The following is a 20,971-nucleotide window of genomic DNA, read 5'->3' on the forward strand; positions in this document are numbered from 1 at the left end:
CCAATTGTAGAACTTATTTTTATTCCAAGATGTATTAATTAAAATGTACTTTGTTTATGATAAACCCTGTTTAATTCCACTAAACTACATTTAGTATTTTTAATAGTAATAATAATAATATTCTTTATTTATATAGCGCCTACATATTCCACGGCGCTTTACAGTTTAACAGTTTTAAACACAACAGTCATAAGTAACAACTTTAAAAACTTTTTTTAATTGAAGTAGAGATAATAAAACAGAATAGCCAATAGGAATGATAAAAAAATGTCAACCCATTAACTGCTGTCTGGTAAGTAGATACATTTTCCTAGTGACTTATGTCCTGTCACGTACAGTAAAGTGATGACTCAGAGCAGTTGTTTAAGTAGTCAGTCACGTAGCTGAGATCATATGAAAGCCATACAATAAAATAACTAGCTCCATATAAATGTGAGAGTGTCTAGCCTTTGACTTCTTCGACATTCTAATTGATTTTATGTGTAGTTTACCTGAGGTGCTTGGTGATCAGGCTTTTCCCTCTAGATTGTTGGCTATTATGAACTGGGCTCCTACTTACTGAACACAGACAACTGTATAATGTTCTATTCTCAAAATTGTGGTATATAAAGTGTTATGAACATTGATGGTACTATAGAAATAAACAAGTTAAAACAAAATTATTTTACAAAAGAAGCAGGATGGACAAGAAAGTTATTGAACTAATCTAATTGTCACGGGTGTGTCAGGTGTGACAGACAGTCATCCTGGATCCGACTGTAGATGGTCTTTGCGTTTAGCTCAAGTACCTTCTTGATTTTTGCATCTCTGTTATGGAGTGATATCCTTCTCCCTCTAAGACCAATAGTTACCTCCCTATGTAGGGCCTGTCGCTAGGGTCAGGCAAGGATTAGGGTCCTGCTCGGCGATAGACGCAGAACCTATATAGGGACATTTAGGGCAGACAGGGTGATTTTAGATCTGCCTGGGGTCTCCACTCCCCTCTTCCCTAGTGTTTGGGCTCCCTCTTCCCGTTGTTGTGCACTTACTTATCCTTCACCCAGCGTGACATTAATGGTACAATCAGGGAAGAACCCAGAAATGTGCCTTGTGTAGGTCCTGGAGATTGTGCCAAGTGATGTGTTCAATGCAATGCATTAGGCTGCTTAGGTGTGCAAATAAAAGCAATGCTAGCAAATATGCATGATGATTCAAACAGGATGGTGCAAATTGCTTTGGTATTCATAACTGAGATAGAGCATAAGACCAATTTATTAACATGACAATACACAATATCCAAATTTTATCTAAACACTAGTAATTAGTGACACTGCAGATATCTAGGCAGCAGTCCAAGTCTGTCCAGAAGCAAGCTAGCATATTTTTGGCCATTAACTCCACGTGGATTCACAAATGTTGAACTGGCCTCCACAATCGCAGATCTAATACAATGCAACTTCTTTTTGTGGTTGGGCTACATCAAGACATCAAGGACTAAATGTATCTGAATGACTTGAGTGAGACAACACATCACTAAAACAATGGAATGTGAACAGAATTTAGTCTGAACAGAATTGAACTTCTGAAAAAAATGAGTGCACAGCAGCCCCATAGGGGTCACTGGTAGGCTGAAGGAGTCACATGGCATAACAATGTCATCTGAGCCTCAAGAGACCTAGCCCTGACATCGCTGGTCATGGAGGTGATTATAGGGTATTTTTATTTTAAATTGGAGAATATAGTATTTAAAAATAAATTGTCTGTGTACTGGACAGCCCCTTTAACCTAAAATTAGATTTCAGTTGTTGGTTGAAAAAGAACTCATTGGTAAATTCCTAAGAAGTGTAGATTCCATGTAATTCTAAAGTTACTGCAGGTTCAGACACACTTGTGAAACTAGATTGTCAAACACTGCTGTACATTCTAGTGAAAATATGTGCATCAGTTGGTAGAGCAACTCTTGGAAAAAAGCCAGTTCAAATCACTCCACCCAAGAAAGGTATTCTGTCTCCTTAATTCTAAGAATTATCATACCATAACTTGTTTTTTAATAGACGTGTCAGTGACGTAAAGTGGCCATATCAACTTTAAGAGCATAACTAAACTATTATTTATTTAACTAATGGGACTTGCTGTTATGGTGTTTGACGGCAGTCGAACGGCAGTCTTAATCAATTGTATAATATAAAGTGCTATAACCTTGTCTTTTTTCATAATGTAGCCTAATGTTACTACGAACAAAAATGTAAATAATGAGATACATAAACATGTAAAAAAATGTCATCTATCCTATTGGCCTCCTGTCGGCTCAGCTCCATTCCATACATAGTGAGGCATGCAAACAGTGAATTATTAACAACAATTGACCATCTACCTAGAATCCATAAGAATCCCTTTGGTTCACTGGGACGTCCAATCTTGTCTGGCATTGATGGACCCAGTATACAAATGTATTGATTATTATTTAAAACCTTTGGTTGAAACGTTGCCATCTTATGCAAGGGACACAATGAATGTTCTCATTAGGGTCAATGGGATCTTTATGGAGGCTGATATGTTGTTGGTATCTTTCTACCCTAATATTACTCACAATTATGGGCTTGAGGTGGTCCGCTTCTTTTTGGGGATGACCAATCAGATTAATTTGTACAGTACTTGTAGTCATGAATGGCAATCCATACGTGCTAAATCAATCTTAGCTACATATTTACTGAATATTCCACTGACACAAAAGCGTTGTAAATATCTGAAAGCTATATTAGTTAAGAGTCACTATGTACCAAAACTACCTAACCCCTTTGGATCCAGAGGTCCAAATAAGTGATGCTTCTCTTGCGACCACTGTCTTGCCTGCACCAATGTCTCTCACATTGCTACCTTTGAATTAGCAGAAGGCATTCATCAATATAAAATCAGTCATCACATCTCTTGTGGCACCAGCAATGTTATATTTCATGCTGTGTGTGGTCGCCCCAAAATATGTGTAGGACTCACATCTAGAGAGTTTAGAGTTTGAGTAAGGGAGCATGTGAAAGACATTGGTGAGGCCAGGACAGAGGACGACATTGCGAAGTTGAAAATTATAAAACCTCACTTTAGGTTGTTTCACGAGTGCAATGCCAAATCCTTTATGGCATGTGGGATTGATGTAATTCATGGTGATATCAGGGTAGAGGACATCAAAACATTATTGGCTCAAAATGACAGTAAGCAGATTTAAATATGCAAATTGCCTCTTCTGAGAAAAAGAGGACTTAAACTCTACAGCGCCACCTATTGGAAGTAGCGATCCTACAAGTCACAATCAACCCTTTAACGAGTCGTGCAATATGACTTAGGATAAAAGCCAAATCAGTATCTCAATTCGCAGACACGGTGTTTCGGGCTGTTGGCCCTCGTCAGTGCGAAGCATGAGAACTGATTTGGCTAGGTGAGAGGCTCTGGACATGGGGTCTAAGGGGTATCGTTTCTCCTTATGGAGAGTGACATACCATCTCTGGCTTGTCAAGGTAAGGAGGCTTATTTGCCGTACAATGCTCCTCTGGGAATTTAAATATGCAAATTGCCTCTTCTGAGAAAAAGAGGACTTAAACTCTACAGCGCCACCTATTGGAAGTAGCGATCCTACAAGTCACAATCAACCCTTTAACGAGTCGTGCAATATGACTTAGGATAAAAGCCAAATCAGTATCTCAATTCGCAGACACGGTGTTTCGGGCTGTTGGCCCTCGTCAGTGACTGACTGACAGTCACTGACGAGGGCCAACAGCCCGAAACACCGTGTCTGCGAATTGAGATACTGATTTGGCTTTTATCCTAAGTCATATTGCACGACTCGTTAAAGGGTTGATTGTGACTTGTAGGATCGCTACTTCCAATAGGTGGCGCTGTAGAGTTTAAGTCCTCTTTTTCTCAGAAGAGGCAATTTGCATATTTAAATTCCCAGAGGAGCATTGTACGGCAAATAAGCCTCCTTACCTTGACAAGCCAGAGATGGTATGTCACTCTCCATAAGGAGAAACGATACCCCTTAGACCCCATGTCCAGAGCCTCTCACCTAGCCAAATCAGTTCTCATGCTTCGCACTGACGAGGGCCAACAGCCCGAAACACCGTGTCTGCGAATTGAGATACTGATTTGGCTTTTATCCTAAGTCATATTGCACGACTCGTTAAAGGGTTGATTGTGACTTGTAGGATCGCTACTTCCAATAGGTGGCGCTGTAGAGTTTAAGTCCTCTTTTTCTCAGAAGAGGCAATTTGCATATTTAAATTCCCAGAGGAGCATTGTACGGCAAATAAGCCTCCTTACCTTGACAAGCCAGAGATGGTATGTCACTCTCCATAAGGAGAAACGATACCAGTAAGCAGATTGTCATTCTGGGAATTATGGTATCTTCTGGGCTCAATGAGTCATTGAGCGATTTGTTTCTTTGCTGTAGACATTTTGCCATTGGTTATGCAATCTTTTTCTTTTACATGTTTTTATACCTCCTTATGTAAAAAAAAAGGTTGGGAGGAGGGGTTGTATGTTGTTTATGATTGTCTAATTGATTACTGCCATCTTATCAGTCCTTTATCCTATTATTCTCTATAATATAAGATATAACTGGAGATTTTTCCACCTATGAGATCATCTGAAAGTAATGTAAATAATTAGAAAATTTTAGGAAACAGAACCTGTCAATTTACTGGATAAGCACAGTTATATTATGTTGCCTCCTTTTTCCCACTTTCTTTTTTGGCACCTCTGTATTATTTTATGTTCATTGTCTTGCACTTTAATGTATATACATTATTGCACAGATATGCACTTTATATGTATATTGTGTATTTTCTGTGTTAAGTTTATTGTCAGAATCAATCTGCATATTGCTAGTAGTTAATAACATTTAATAGTTCATACCATGCACATTAGGGCAATATGTTATGCTAATATGCTCATTTTGCTGGTAATATGCTCCTGACTGCATAGGGCATCTTTCATTGCTGCTTGACTTGTTATTATGCATTGATCCCTCTCTACTGTTTCATCAATCTGTTGTGCGTGTGCGTGCCCACTGTCCCCTTCTGACTATCGGCATCTATATGTCACCTACACATGTCCAGAAACTCTCTAAGAGACCATATTAACTAATGTCCAGTCACATTACTGTAGTACGATACATTTAAGGGACTGGGGAGGTGTTTGCTTGTTGTACTGCCTGAGGAGGAGATTCGGAACATGCAAATTGCTCTTTGGGGAGCCTAATCTGTGGAACTCTGCATGTTGCAGTTTATTATTTATTTTGCATAGATGTCAATTAGGCCCATATATTCTTAATACATATTATATGGAAATAATGATCATTATGCTTTACAATCATACCCATGTTATAATGTGATATTGTCATGCTTGTGGATCAAGGACCCACTGTGCCACAGTCCTGGGAGAGCCTGGAGGGGCGTAATTAAGAGACCACCTGAGTTTTCACTAGCGCCCTTGATGGTGGGGTTAGACGTGAGACAAGGTGGATGTGAGGTGCTACTCCAGTACAGATCCCGGTACCAAGGCAGCTGACCCCAAGGGTCAGGACAGTAGGAATGGACCAGGAGTACAAGGCAGGACTGGATACAGATTGTACAGATGTAGCCACTGGTTCAGACAGGTCAGATACTGGAACCAGTATTGGCAGCATGTGTTTCAGGCACAGGTACCGCTGGAGCGGTTACATGGTTCAGGTACTCCAGATGCAGTTCTAGGCACAAGTACCGCCATAGCGGTTTTGGGTTCATGTGCTGCCTGAGTAGTTTCAGGATCATGTAACGCCGGGGTGGTTTCAGGTTCAGGTACCGCAAGTGTGGCTTCAAGTTCAGGTATAGTCACAGACAAGATAGGAACAGGAAAGCAGAACTGGTATTGGTACAGTTTAACTGGACTGGTACAGGGATCTGAACACAAGGTAGCAGCTTGAAGATTGAAAACTACAATTGTTGCTCAGGCACCTTCCTACAGGTGTAGGTGCATTAAGTACTAAGTGTCTCCTAGCTTTCTCTTTTAAGAGAAAGCAATAAGCAGGTGACATGACAGGGTGGCCAGGATGGTGAGTAAGTCAGCATCCCTTCTGGGAGAGAAGTTACAGGAGTTACAGTGCCCCCTTACGCTTCTTCAAACCTGCAAAGAATCTCTCCAGAAGAAGTGGGGCATGGATATTCTCCTTGGATTACCACAATCTTTTTTCGGGACCAAACCCCTTCCAATCCACAAGGAAAAAAGTTTTTTCCTCTTTCATTCTCCATGGCCACGATGCTCTCTACCTCGAAAACATCCTCAGAGCTGATTGGCACAGGAGAGGCATCCGGATCTTCAAAGAAGGGACTAAACAAGACTAGTTTGAAACGGGACGCATGGATGGAGTTAGGCACATGCAATGAAGCTGGGTGCTTCAAATTTTAAGATACCGCGTTAATCTGTCTGAGGCCCTCAAATGAAGCGATGAAACAGGGACTCAACTTATAAGACGGAAACTTAAGGCGTATGTCTTTTGAAGACAGCCACACCTTATCTTTAGACAGGAAAGTTGGTGGATCCATTGTTTCCTGTTGGCACGCCTCTTGATCCAGTCAGAGGACTTCTCCAGACAGGCTTTGATATCCCTCCAGATCTCAGAGAATTCATCAGAGAGAGCATCGGCTGAAGGGATGCCAGAACTGGCCTACACCGGAAGAGAAAAAGCAGGCTGGTGACTGTAAATGATGAAGAATGGTCATTATGATTATTATATATTCTGTCCAAGCAATGAATTTAGCTTTCCAGATAGTTTTGTCACTTTGTGTCTATCGCAATTACGGCACTGTATTTTTCTGTATTGTACACTGTCTGCCTCATATTGTTTTCATAACAGCACCATTTGCTTTTGATTTAAAGCATTCACTTTAGTTTCGATTTGCTATGTATTATGGGAAGTTCCTAAAGCATTATGGGACAATCCTGTTGCATTGTGTTTTTGTTCTTGTCACAGCAAAACACAGTAGCAATTTTCCTGTACACTTTTGATGAGAAACCACCGTACCATTCGTTTTGTACCTTGTACTCCTTACAAACAACTTGCTCCAGGCAAAGTTGGTAAGCCACTATCTATGTGTTACAATGCAGTGTTTTATAAGTACGTTTGCTGAATTAGATAGATAATCGTCAACTTGTATTTTACCTCATGTTGTGCTGTGTATTGCAGGCTATCTGTATCTATACACTGTACAGTCATATATTCTGAAATGCCCCTCTTATTACATCTTATAGTTTCACCTTTCCTATCACAATCTACTATCAATAAAGAGAAGATCACAAAGTCACAGCCTCTTTCTTAAGAGAACAGGGGTCTAACTACGCACCATGCTAACGTGTATAAGGAAGGCATATTATAAGAGAACTCTGCCCAAGGTGACAACTTGACCCAATCATCATGGTGCAGATTTGTGAAATGCTGCAGAAAGTTGGATAGGATTTGATTCACTCTCTCCACCTGACTGTTGGATTGTATGCAAAAAAAATAGCATTCCATATCCTGGAAGTGAACTGGACACCCCTGTCAGACACAATGTTAAGAGGAAAACCATGCAGACTGAAAATGTGCTGCATAAACCTCTTGGCAAGCTCGCCAGCAGACTGAATACCAGGCAGCGAAGGGAAGTGAGCCATTTTCGAGAAGCGATCCACCACAACCCAGATGCCAGAGCAACCAGACGACACAGGGAGGTTCATAATAAAGTCCATTGTGATGGGCTGAGCTGAAGGAACAGGAAGCGGTCTTGTTACAAGCACAGTAAGGACAGGCAGAAACATACTCCAGAATATCCTTTCTCATCATAGGACACCAATAATGACGAGAAATAAAATGAATAGTCTTCCTCTGCCCTGCGTGATGAGCCAACTTAGATGAATGCCGCCACTGCAGAATCAGTTCCCATGAAGCTCTGACGCAGTTCCTTGAATCTTTCTCCAACATCTGTGAATAGCAGAACAGTTCCTGCTATTCACAGATTCCAGGTACTGACATCAACGCTCATCATCGTCGCGTCTCGCAAAAGCGCAGCTCGCACTGATGAGAGTTTGACAAATCACAGCTGACATCAACCCCAATGACCATTAACCCAATTGCCACCACACCAGGGAAATTGGGAAGAGCCAGGCAAAGAGCCAGAATTAGTGCATCTAACATGATGCACCAGTTCTGGTGCAGATGTTGTCTTGTATTTTTAGACTGGGAAGGGCCCAATAACCAGGGATCTTCCCAGCCTGATAATATAAGCTGTATGTTTTACCTTGTCTGGGTGTCAAAAACAGCGGGGACCCCACAGCATTATTTAAATTATTTATTAAGTTTAACAAGGCTGAACACCCTTTAGTGCCACATGAAAGGCACTAAAGGGCGCAAATTTAATAAGTAGAGGGATTAAGAAATTATATATCTACAAGATATCTATCTATTCTATTTATTATCTATCTTTTATACATCTAATATCTCTATCATCTATCTATGTATCTATATCTGTATATAAGATTGCTTTATTAGTTTGTAAACTAGCTTTAAATTACATAGAGAATTACAGTATGTAAAGATTATGTTAAAATCACATTGCATATGGATTGCATACGCATGTCCTATGGATGCTAGGTGAGGAAAAAATTACATTGTACCCTTATGACCATCGCATGGCACTCGTCTTTCTTTTCAGGAGCAACATCGGAGCTATTTTTTATATGCGAATGTAAGCGAGCCCTAATGGCAGACAACTAATGCACCTGTCTGCAATGCAGATGGGACAAAGTGGACAAGTGCAGGAGTTGTCACTCTTAATGCACAGTAAAAGTAAGTGTCGCATCCTAAGTAGTGTTGAGCATTCCGATACCGCAAGTATCGGGTATCGGCCGATACTTGCGGGTATCGGAATTCCGATACCGAGATCCGATACTTTTGTGGTATCGGGTATCGGTATCAAAACAACATTAATGTGTAAAATAAAGAATTAAAATAAAAAATATTGCTATACTCACCTCTCCGACGCAGCCTGGACCTTACCGAGGGAACCGGCAGCGTTCTTTGCTTAAAATGCGCGCGTTTACTTCCTTCCGTGACGTCACGGCTTGTGATTGGTCGCGTGCCGCCCATGTGGCCGCGACGCGACCAATCACAGCAAGCCGTGACGTAATTTTCAGGTCCTGAATGCCTAATTCTAGGCATTCAGGATTTTAAAATTACGTTCCGGCTTGTGATTGGTCGCGTCGCGGTCACATGGGCGACGCGACCAATCACAAGCCGTGACGTCACGGGAGGCAGGAAACGCGCGCATTTTAAAATTACGTCACGGCTTGTGATTGGTTGCGTGCCGCCCATGTGACCGCGACGCGACCAATCACAGCAAGCCGTGACGTAATTTCAGGTCCTGAATGCAGAATTAGGCATGCAGGACCTGAAATTACGTCACGGAGAGGTGAGTATAGCAATATTTTTTATTTTAATTCTTTATTTTACACATTAATATGGATCCCAGGGCCTGAAGGAGAGTTTCCTCTCCTTCAGACCCTGGGAACCATCAGGGATACCGTCCGATACTTGAGTCCCATTGACTTGTATTGGTAACGGGTATCGGTATCGGATTAGATCCGATACTTTGCCGGTATCGGCCGATACTTTCCGATACCGATACTTTCAAGTATCGGACGGTATCGCTCAACACTAATCCTAAGGCTAGATCACATGACTATAGATTCTCTCATCTGAGAGAATCAGGATGATTATGCTAATAAGGCCACATTCACACGTTCAGTATTTGGTCAGTATTTTACCTCAGTATCTGTAAGCCAAAGCCAGGAGTGGAACAATCAGAGGAAAAGTATAGTAGAAACACGTCACCACTTTGGTATTTATCACCCACTCCTGGTTTTGACTTACAATTACTAATGTAAAATACTGACCAAATACTGAACATGTGAATGTGGAGTAACAATCTGATCAAATTCTGATCTGAATTTGATCCGGGTATCAGCATAGTGTAATCCGATACTCACGGATGTAAGAATTGGAGAACACTGTTAGGAGAAGATTGAGAACAAATTTTATCCATCTTCTCCATTCTATGAGTCCACGGATATCAGATTACACTCAGTACAAAACTCTGGTGGGATAGGGCATACTTCGAGAAATACATGACTTGTGGTTTAATCCTGAGGGGGTTACGTATTCAGACCTTCCCATCATTCCCCATTGATGAAGATTCATTTAGAACTAATTAGGAACAGATTGCCACAAATTGTTTCCGGGGTTTTATGGAACTGCTAGTGAAATTTGATGAGAAAAAACTGGGGAACCTTGAGAATGAAATCGATACAATGCACTTGAGAAATTAAATGGTGATTTAGAAGAGAAGGACTTCTCTAAATGGGAACAGGACATTGGTGACATTAAATCAAGGAAATTTCAGAGAGACACTTTAGATTTCCAAGACAATAAAGTCTATAAATGGAAAAACAATAGAGGCAGGGGTCGGTTCACTTCCCAAACATGGTCTGGATCTATATAATTGCTTACATCTACTGACGAACCTGGCACAACATCCGAAAAAAACAAAACATTAGGAAGTAAAAAACTAGGGGTGCACAATCATCCAAGACCACTAAGGAACGTTCTAATAATAAAAGGAAGCAGAACTCACCAACCCACATATGAGTGAAAGGCCAAAAACAATAGTCTGGAGGTAATTAACCTATCACCCCAACCTCTCTCGGAAACACAATGTGAGCTACCTAAAGTCAGTATTAACTATGTACCATGTAATAGCTTTGATTTCTTCACAGCCCTGAAAGATGTGCACATTTTCTGTTGCAAACTAGTCCTTAAGAAACTTCACAACTAAGCAGGGTCCAATCTGGGGTTTACCAGTGCAGCAGAACAGCAAGCATTGGCAGCACCTGAGTACTTACTGAGGAAACAGCAACCTGAAGCCACAAATACTTTCCCACAATCGGTCCTACCCAGATCACTTACGTTCCCTCCTCAGTCTGTTCACAGGTTTAATTTTTTTGTAAATTTGTAACTGATGATTTGAAATGTATCCCGAAGGATATTTGTAACAATTATCTTACGGCCCCACAGAGGAAAGCTTTGAGGGAGCTCAGGCCTTGGATAATGTGGTAATCAAACAAGGGAGAGAATGTTGTGATCTGGTTGATTGAAAAATATAACAAGGAGGCTTTTCATTAATTGAAAAATAAGAAGACGTACCCCACTCTAATATTCACTGCTATACTAGAGCGAATCCTATATGATGCCTACGAGTCATGTATTGTCCTAAAAAAGATAATGGATGGACTGCTACCTAAGTCCTCAAAAATTGCCACCTTTTACCAGAGGTGTATAGGACACTCTTAACCCCCCCAGTCGTCCCATTGTCTCTGGCATCGGAGGGCTGTGTGATAACGTTTTGTAAATTCATCGACCATTATCTCAAACTTTTGGTAGAGACAATCCATTCCTGTGTCAGAGACATGACTGATGTGCTCACTAAGATTGACAGGGTCTATCTCAAGGCCAACATGATCCTTGTCACAATTGACATCGAGTCATTATATACATCAATTCGACATGGGCAACCCGTCTTTTCCTTGAGACAGCCAATTGGTATGGCCACTTTTTGGATTTTATTCTGGATCTACTTGAATTTGTTATCATGCACAATTATTATGTGTTTAGTGACAAGTTATTTTTACAAACCCAGGTGACCGCTATGGGTGCGTCGTGTGCTCCACCATATGCAAATCTATTTCTTGGTCTTTGGGAGAGACAGATTTTCCATGATGATGGAGCACACGCCTCAGAACTGGATATAGGCTGGTTTTATTATATTGACGATGTTCTAATAACCTGGGAGTGTAGCAAAACTGAGCTATCCAAATTTGTGTGGGGGCTTAACAACAACCCATTCAATCATAAATTTACATACAATTGGCATCAAAGTCAAATTGATTTTCTGGATATTACCTTGTGTGTGGGGCAGGATGGGTCCATTGAGACGGACCTATACCGAAAGGATACATCTGTTAACTCACTACTACACGCCTCCTTGGCACACAACTATCCAGTGATCAAGGCCATCCCAGTTGGCCAATTTCTCAGGAACAGACGGGTCTGTTCCACTGTGGCCCATCTTGAGAAACAATCTGTCATTCTTACTGAGAGATTTAGAGCAAGATGGTACAGCGGCCGATGCATCAGGGCTGGATAAAAACGGGCCAGGTGACACGGGGAGACTAGGTGAGCGAGAGCTAATAACCCAGGCCCCTGCAATTTCCCTCAGACTATGGAAATCCTGACTGACCCTCTACCTGGAGTTTACACTGATGGTGTGCATGTCCAGGCCTCGAACCTCACCCTGTCTCCTGTTTCAACCCTAGGCTGAAACTTCCGCCCACCACCCAGTGAAGAGGTAATACACCAATACCTACAGTTAGCACAGACAAGGATAAAGGAAAATATACACCACGCCGCAGTCACTCAGGAATACACTATAAATGTGCAGGGCAAAATAAATACAAATATAGGAAGGAGTAAATAAAACTAAGGAAAATACACCACCAGCAACGAATCTCCAACAACCAGCTCTCCACTCCAGACCGAGATAACAACGCACAAGACAGAAGCTATAATCGGCGACGCCCAATGATCAGGAGAACAATTTAAAGGCAATGGGCATGGCCCAGCTTCCAATCCGAGGATCAGGTAAATTAACCCCGGAACAGTTAGATAAAATCTAGCCAACGCCAATGAGCAAATAGTGGTCAAAAGCGGAATTACCGCTATCTGTCGAACGACCTGGTCTAAACAGCGTCCGACATGACAGTACCCCGTCTTCTATGAGGGACCCCAGGGCCCTCACGGCTTATAGGACCTGGCTTGTCTGGAGGGCGGCGATGAAAAAACCTGACCAGCTGATCCGCATGAATATCCGAGGCTGGTACCCAGGACCTCTCCTCAGGCCCATAACCACGCCAGTGTACCAAGTACTGTAAAGTGTGACGCACTACACGAGAGTCAACCACCTTGGAGACTTCAAACTCCAAATTACCATCCACCAAGACTGGAGGTGGCATAGGCGCCGCGTCCACAGAACCCACCACCTTCTTTAGAAGAGACCTGTGGAACACGTTGTGTATCTTATACACCGTAGGGAGCTCCAATCGGTACGCTACTGGGTTAATGACGGCGGTGACCCTAAATGGACCAATAAACCGTGGACCCAATTTAAGGGACGGTATTTTGAGTCTTATGTTTTTTGTGGATAACCACACCCAGTCATCCACACTCAGGTCCGGACCTGGCACACGCCTACTGTCAGCCACACGTTTGTACCTAGCACCCACATTCAACAGGCGCTGTTTAACTCTCCTCCAGAATGATGACAATTGCGCTCCTAACTGATCCTCCTCCGGAACGCCGGAAGAGCCCCTCTGACTCAAGGTACAAAAAAAATGGAGACTCCCCAGACGACTCCTGGCGGTGATTATTGATGGCAAACTCAGCCAAAGGAAGAGAGGTATCAGGTTATCGGAGACAAAGCAGCGTAGGTACTGTTCCAAATTTTGGTTCATACGTTCAGTCTGACCATTTGACTGAGGATGGAACGCCAAAGAATGAGACAACTTGATCCCCAGTCGTGAGCAAAATGCTTTCCAAAATTTTGCCACAAACTGAGACCCCCTATCAGACATGATGTCAGACGGAACCCCATGAAGTCTGACCACCTCCTGCACAAATACCTGAGACAGAGTCTTAGCGTTAGGCAACGAAGGCAAAGACACAAAGTGCGACATTTTAGAAAACCGATCAACAATCACCAAGATGACCGTGTTCCCAGCTGATGAGGGCAAATCAGTGATGAAATCCATGGAGATTTCCGTCCATGGCTTACTAGGTACTTCAAGAGGAAGTAGTGTGCCAACAGGACGGGAGCGGGGCGTCTTATGTTGTGAATTCCGTTCTCGAACTCCCTCCTGTGGTCATGAATGGTACTTCGGTGAGTTCTGTCCTTGGACTCCCTCTGGTGGCTGTGAGTGGAGCTGCTGGTTCTGAGATTCCTTCCCCAGCTGCCCTCGTTTAGGGCTAGGCTAGGATTCTCTATTTAACTCCACTCAGATCGTTACTCCATGCCAGCTGTCAATGTTCTAGTACTGGTTCAGATCTCTCCTGGATCTTTCTGAGGACCTGTCTACTCCAGCAAAAGCTAAGTTCCGGCTTGTTCATTTGTTTCTTATGGTTTTTCTTGCTAAATTCTAGTCCAGCTGCAGAGAAAAAAAAAATGGTCTCAGAACTTCTCTTTTCCCTCTATTGAGATGAATTAACACTTTGTGGGCCAGCTGTACTGTTATGGACCTGGTGGTTAGGTGCACCAGGAATGACCTGATAGTTAAAAACGGAATCGGGACGAGCTCTGGGGAAATGGGAACTCTGCTGACCGCAAACCCTACTCCTATCAACATAACTAGAAATAGCCGTGGAGCGTGCCTGACTCGGCCTAGACGCCTCTTCACAGCCTAAGAGCTAACTACCCCTAAAGAAAGGAAACAAAGCCTCACTTGCCTCAGAGAAATTTCCCCAAAGGTAAAAGCAGCCCCCCACAAGTATTGACTGTGAGTTAAGAGGAAATCACAAACACAGGATGAAATAGGCTTTAGCAAAGAGAGGCCAGTCTAACTAAACAGATTGAGGATAGAAAAGGGATCTTTGCGGTCAACACAACAAACTACAAAAACCACACAGAGTGTGCAAAAAATACCCCCGCACCGACTCACGGTGCGGTGGTGCCACTCTTCACCCCCAGAGCTTCCAGCTAGCCAGGCAGTTTCATGATAGCAAGCTGGACTAGAACTTAGCAAGAAAAACCATAAGAAACAAATGAACAAGCCGGAACTTAGCTTTTGCTGGAGTAGACAGGTCCTCAGAAAGATCCAGGAGAGATCTGAACCAGTACTAGAACATTGACAGCTGGCATGGAGTAACGATCTGAGTGGAGTTAAATAGAGAATCCTAGCCTAGCCCTAAACGAGGGCAGCTGGGGAAGGAATCTCAGAACCAGCAGCTCCACTCACAGCCACCAGAGGGAGTCCAAGGACAGAACTCACCGAAGTACCATTCATGACCACAGGAGGGAGTTCGAGAACGGAATTCACAACAGTCTTAGCCCTAGCGCACGTGGTACAACCTGACACGTATGAGACCACGTCCTGTCGGAACTTGGGCCACCAAAACCGACGTGACACCAACTCCAAGGTACCCCTAACCCCTGGGTGGCCAGCCAGGACAGCATCATGATGCTCCGCCAAAACCTTTAAGCGGAGATGAAGCGGTACAAAAGATTTGTTAATGGGAAGCTCAGATGGTACCTCTTCCTGAGCCTCGGCAATCTCAGCCTCAACCTCGGTAGTGAGAGCCGAAACCACAACACCCTTTTGGAGGATGGGAACTGGATCTTCCCGAGGTTCACCCCCTGGAAAACACCTGGACAGAGCATCCGCCTTAGTGTTTTTAGACCCCGGTCTGTAAGTAACAACAAAATTGAACAACGTGAAAAACAATGCCCAGCGAGCCTGCCTGGGGGACAGACGCTTGGCTGACTCCAAATACAGCAGATTCTTATGATCGGTAATAACAGTAACCTGATGTACCGACCCCTCCAAGAAGTGTCGCCATTCCTCAAAGGCCAACTTGATTGCCAACAACTCCCTGTTGCCGATATCGTAGTTACGTTCGGCGGACAACAGTTTCTTGGAGAAATAGGCGCACGGACGCAAACCACTCAAAGATGAGCCTTGAGATAGTACCGCCCCCACACCAACCTCAATGTCTGGCTGCACAAGAATGGGAGCTGAAACAAAACTGTTCTTAAGAAACTCAAATGTGCGCACAGCAGCCTCAGGCCAAACGGAGAAATTGGTACCATTTTTAGTCATGTCAGTTAGCGGTTTAGCAATGATGGAAAAATCCTTGATAAATTTCCTATAGTAGTTAGAAAACCCAAGGAACCGCTGAAGTGCTTTCAGGTTATCAGGACGTTCCCAATGCAGCACCGCTTGCACCTTAGCGGCGTCCATTTTAAAACCAGAAGCAGACACAATATAACCCAAGAAAGGCAACTCTTGAACAGAAAATACACATTTCTCAAGTTTAGCATACAGCTTATTCTCTCTGAGAAGCTGTAACACCTGCCTGACATGATTTAAATGAGCATCACGGTCGCAAGAATATATGAGGATGTCATCTAGGTACACGATAACGAATTTCCCCAAAACATGCGAGAACACATCATTGATGAAATGTTGGAACACTGCAGGTGCATTAGTCAACCCAAAAGGCATCACCAAATTTTCAAAATGACCCTCAGGGGTATTAAAAGCCGTCTTCCACTCATCACCTTGACAGACTCTTATGAGGTTGTATGACCCCCTGAGGTTAAGCTTGGTAAACCACTTAGCACCCGCCACCTGGTTGAACAAATCTGGTATCAGTGGCATCGGGTATGGATCACGAACCGTAATCTGGTTCAACTCCCTGAAATCCAAACACGGGTGTAATCCGCCATCTTTCTTCTTCACGAAGAAGAACCCTGCTGCCACCGGCGAGGATGACGGCCTGATGTGCCCTTTGCTCAAGCTTTCAGCAATATAATCTTTTAACCGGACCGGAGATGTTAAACATCCTTGCTTTTGGCAATTTGGCCCCTGGTTTAAACCTGATAGAACAGTCATAGGGACGATGTGGCGGCAACTCTGAACAACCCTTTTCAGAGAACACATCCACAAAATCCAGAAGTGACTCCGGAACGCTTGAAGTCACCGCAGCCACACATGTGGCCAGGCAATTCTCCTGGCAGAACTCGCTCCACTGAATTATGTCCTGAGTTTTCCAGTCAATTACCGGGTTGTGCATGGACAACCAAGGAAAACCCAAAACCACCTGAGCAGGAAGATTCCTGAGCACCTTACATGTAACCCGCTCGGAATGTAGAACCCCAATGTGGAGTTTCACCTCAGCCACAAATTCAGTAATCTCCCCCTGAGAGAGAGGAGCAGCATTGATGGTGACCACGTGGATAGGATGAGACAGTTTTTCAATCCTAAAACCTGCTGTGCATGCAAACTCCTCATCAATGAGATTTGTGGCTGAACCACTATCCACAAAAACAGTAATTGGCAGCTCACTGCCAGCGATAAAAACCTTAGCAGGGAGCATGCATTGAGAAACCACCATGGAGGATATACATAAGCTCAGATTGGTCTCCTCCACACCCTCTGAGCTTAGAAGTTTTCCGCCGTTGTGTTTTTCTTAGACAGCAGAGGACAGATGTTAATAAAATGACCATATTTACCACAGTAAAAACAGGCTCCCTGCTTCCTGAGCTCAGGGGCTCGACTCCTCACATGTGACACCCCTGCGATTTGCATAGGCTCTGTGGGCTCACCTGCAGCAACCTCACGTGAACCTAAACCCTCTCCCATAGGCGGTGTCTCATGTTCCCCCTGACGCAAACGGCGATCAATGCGGACAACCAGACTCATAGCGGAATCTAGAGAAGCAGGAGTCTCGTACATCAGAAGGGCTTTTTTAACCCTTCCAGAAACCCCATGAATAAACTGACTCTGCAATGCTGGATCATTCCATTGTGTATGGATTGCCCAGCGACGAAATTCAGAACAGTAATCCTCTGCAACTCGCTCCCCCTGGTGAATAGTGCGTATCTTAGATTCTGCCAGAGCCATTCTGTCAGGTTCATCGTAGATTTTTCCAAGAGAGGAAAAAAAACTCTCCACAGAGTTAAATGCAGCAGAATCAGATGGCAAAGAAAACGCCCATGCTTGGGGATCCCCGCTTAACAATGACAAAACCAGGCCCACACGCTGAGCCTCATTGCCCGAGGAGATCGGGCGCATACGGAAATATAGTTTGCAAGCTTCACGAAAAGAAACAAATTTACTGCGCTCCCCAGCAAATTTTTCAGGCAAAGGGAATTTAGGCTCAGCAACTCTTCCTGTCGCTCCAGCTTGCACATTAGATACTGCTAGTCCCTGTTGCTGAACTGCCCCCCTCAACTCAGTGACCTGTAGGGACAGCGCCTCCAACTGGCGGGTTATGGAAGTCATGGTATCCATGAGAGAAGAAAAAAAAAAGAAACCCCTTTTTTTTTTTTTGGGCCGATTATAATGTCACGGGGAGACTAGGTGAGCGAGAGCTAATAACCCGGGCCCCTACAATTTCCCTCAGACTATGGAAATCCTGACTGACCCTCTACCTGGAGTTTACACTGATGGTGTGCATATCCAGGCCTCGAACCTCACCCTGTCTCCTGTTTCAGCCCTAGGCTGAAACCTCTGCCCACCACCCAGTGAAGAGGTAATACACCAATACCCACAGTTAGCACAGACAAGAATAAAGGAAAATATACACCACGCCGCAGTCACTCAGGAATACACTATAAATGTGCAGGGCAAAATAAATACAAATATAGGAAGGAGTAAATAAGACTAAGGAAAATACACCACCAGCAACGAATCTCCAACAACCAGCTCTCCACTCCAGACCGAGATAACAACGCACAAGACAGAAGCTATAATCGGCGACGCCCAATGATCAGGAGAACTATTTAAAGGCAATGGGCATGGCCCAGCTTCCAATCCGAGGATCAGGTAAATTAACCCCGGAACAGCTAGATAAAATCTAGCCAACGCCAATGAGCAAATAGTGGTCAAAAGCGGAATTACCGCTGTCTGTCGAACGACCTGGTCTGAACAGCGTCCGACATGACACCAGGTCAATGAAAAGGGACGATCTGCTTATGCAGGTTAAATAACCTGCACAGCAAGGAAATTTTGATGTCAACTTTATCTCTACCTCTAACTGCCACTGGGATCGGACATGAGATCCTAAATAAACATTGGCCGATCTTGAAAACCGACACACTTTTGGCAGCTCATTTACCATCAGCCCCATGCATGATGCAGCATAGAGGGAAAAATCTTAGAGACTACCTTTTAAGAAGCCTCTATGTGGCAAAACAAAAGTCATTCTTTAATTCAGGTAGCCCAAACATGGCTGCTTTCCCTGTATTAGATGCGTGGTGATATTTTGTCTGCCAAGGAAGTATCTGATGTATTGACACTTAAAACTCTAGCAAGACACTTCAGGGCCTTCCACGGATCCAATCCACGTGGCTTGAAGATTAGGGGCATCGACAGGATTCATGGTGGCATAATCAGTAGAACACAGCACCTCATGGGAAAAGCAGGGTCAATATTACCCATATAAAGAGCGCACGTCTCAGCCAAGGAGTCCTTCTTGGTATGTAGTCCAATGTATAAAGAATCAAAGATGTAAAAGACAGCGCGTTGGTGAAATAGATCACAATTTATTCTGCCTTCTGTGGTGACGTTTCGATCCCAAAGATATTTTTCAAGCACTGGAAAATGATTCATGGTGGCATCAGAGGTGGAAATATGACACAAATCCTGGACAAATGTGAATGTAGGTGGATTGTCACCCTCGAAACCATGTCTCCAAAAGGACTTAACAAAAAACTAAGCTTCGCCCCTTTTCTGTGACCTGACCTCGTTCATGCCCAATACGGTTCACTTGTCCCTTTCTGCCGATTAGCACCTTAGTGTCCTATATGCTTGGTTTTCTCTACAATTCTGATTTTTAACTGTTGTCTTGTCCATTTTTTTTCATAGGTTTTTCACTGGTTACCATCCTATAAGCTGTGATATCCCGATGCCTCTTTGGATCCTCAATATACATTCAGGATGTGCTTCCTTCTTCTCCTCCTCAATGGAGTTATAAAAATGGATGACCATTTTGGCAGAATTGTATTGTGATTCAGTGATTCTCACCTCTCACAGATTCACTCTCTTGTTCTTATTGGACTGAATATATGTATTCTCGTTAATATTGTGTATAGGGTTAAATTCTATGCTTTCATTTAAATCCCCTACTAATGGCGGCGTCCACAGTCTCCATGAAGATGACCACCGATGGTGAGCATGCGCACTTTGACTCCCCACCACGTCACCCATCCGGCGGCCGAGCATCATGTGCATGCCCATTAACGTCACCGAGTGCCAGTTCACCCACATGGGCATGATGCAGCAACAGCAACTGAGGTGGTGATTGTTCTTGTGTATGGGGTCCAGGGCACATGCGCCACAATCATTGGCGCTATCTGGCACATACTTAAATGTTTGAGGCAGGACACTCATCTACACCCCCTTCAATAAAAACATGCATCAGGGGCCGCAAGGAGGGCTACAGTGGTCCAGACTACCTATGGGTAAGCAAATGTGTTTCCATTGCAGCTCATGTATTTTAGTGTGCAAGGCACATTGCTCAACTAGTTGACCCAGCATTGGTTTGGGTATGTTCACATACGTCTGGTGCTGCCTATGTATATTCTAGTAGCTCCTATTTTTGCCTTCCCATGTCTCATTGGCCCTCCAATCTCTCCTTGCCCACTTCCATGTCTCCTCCATGGTTCATGATTTTTGATATTTATTTGTGTATTCAGTACATTCTTAATGCAATGTTCAAATAAAATTTGAATTTTATATTACTACCTGGTGGTTTAAAGTTTACACCATTTCTCTTTGATGATGTAATACTTTTGGGAGTACTCCACTATTTTGACTGTGCCTCTCTACTTGTGGAACGAGCAGTACTTTAATATGCTCTCAGCCCTGCTACTATATTTGTGCTATATGAATATTATTTTGCTTACACTAAGATGTCTTCCAAGTGGAGTCTAACGATTTCCACACACCAATAGACATGAATGTCCAATTTATGTGTCAAATTGTAATATGCTGCAATTTTTTTCTCATGACGAATCAGTATGCGAAAGAAAATGATAATCAACACTGGTCCAAGTGCTATCTGATAAAAAATCCAATAAAAATTGGACAGCACTCCGCTGATTAA

The sequence above is a fragment of the Ranitomeya variabilis genome, chromosome 1, assembly GCF_051348905.1.
Source record: "Ranitomeya variabilis isolate aRanVar5 chromosome 1, aRanVar5.hap1, whole genome shotgun sequence".
In the NCBI taxonomy this organism is placed as follows: Eukaryota; Metazoa; Chordata; class Amphibia; order Anura; family Dendrobatidae; genus Ranitomeya; species Ranitomeya variabilis.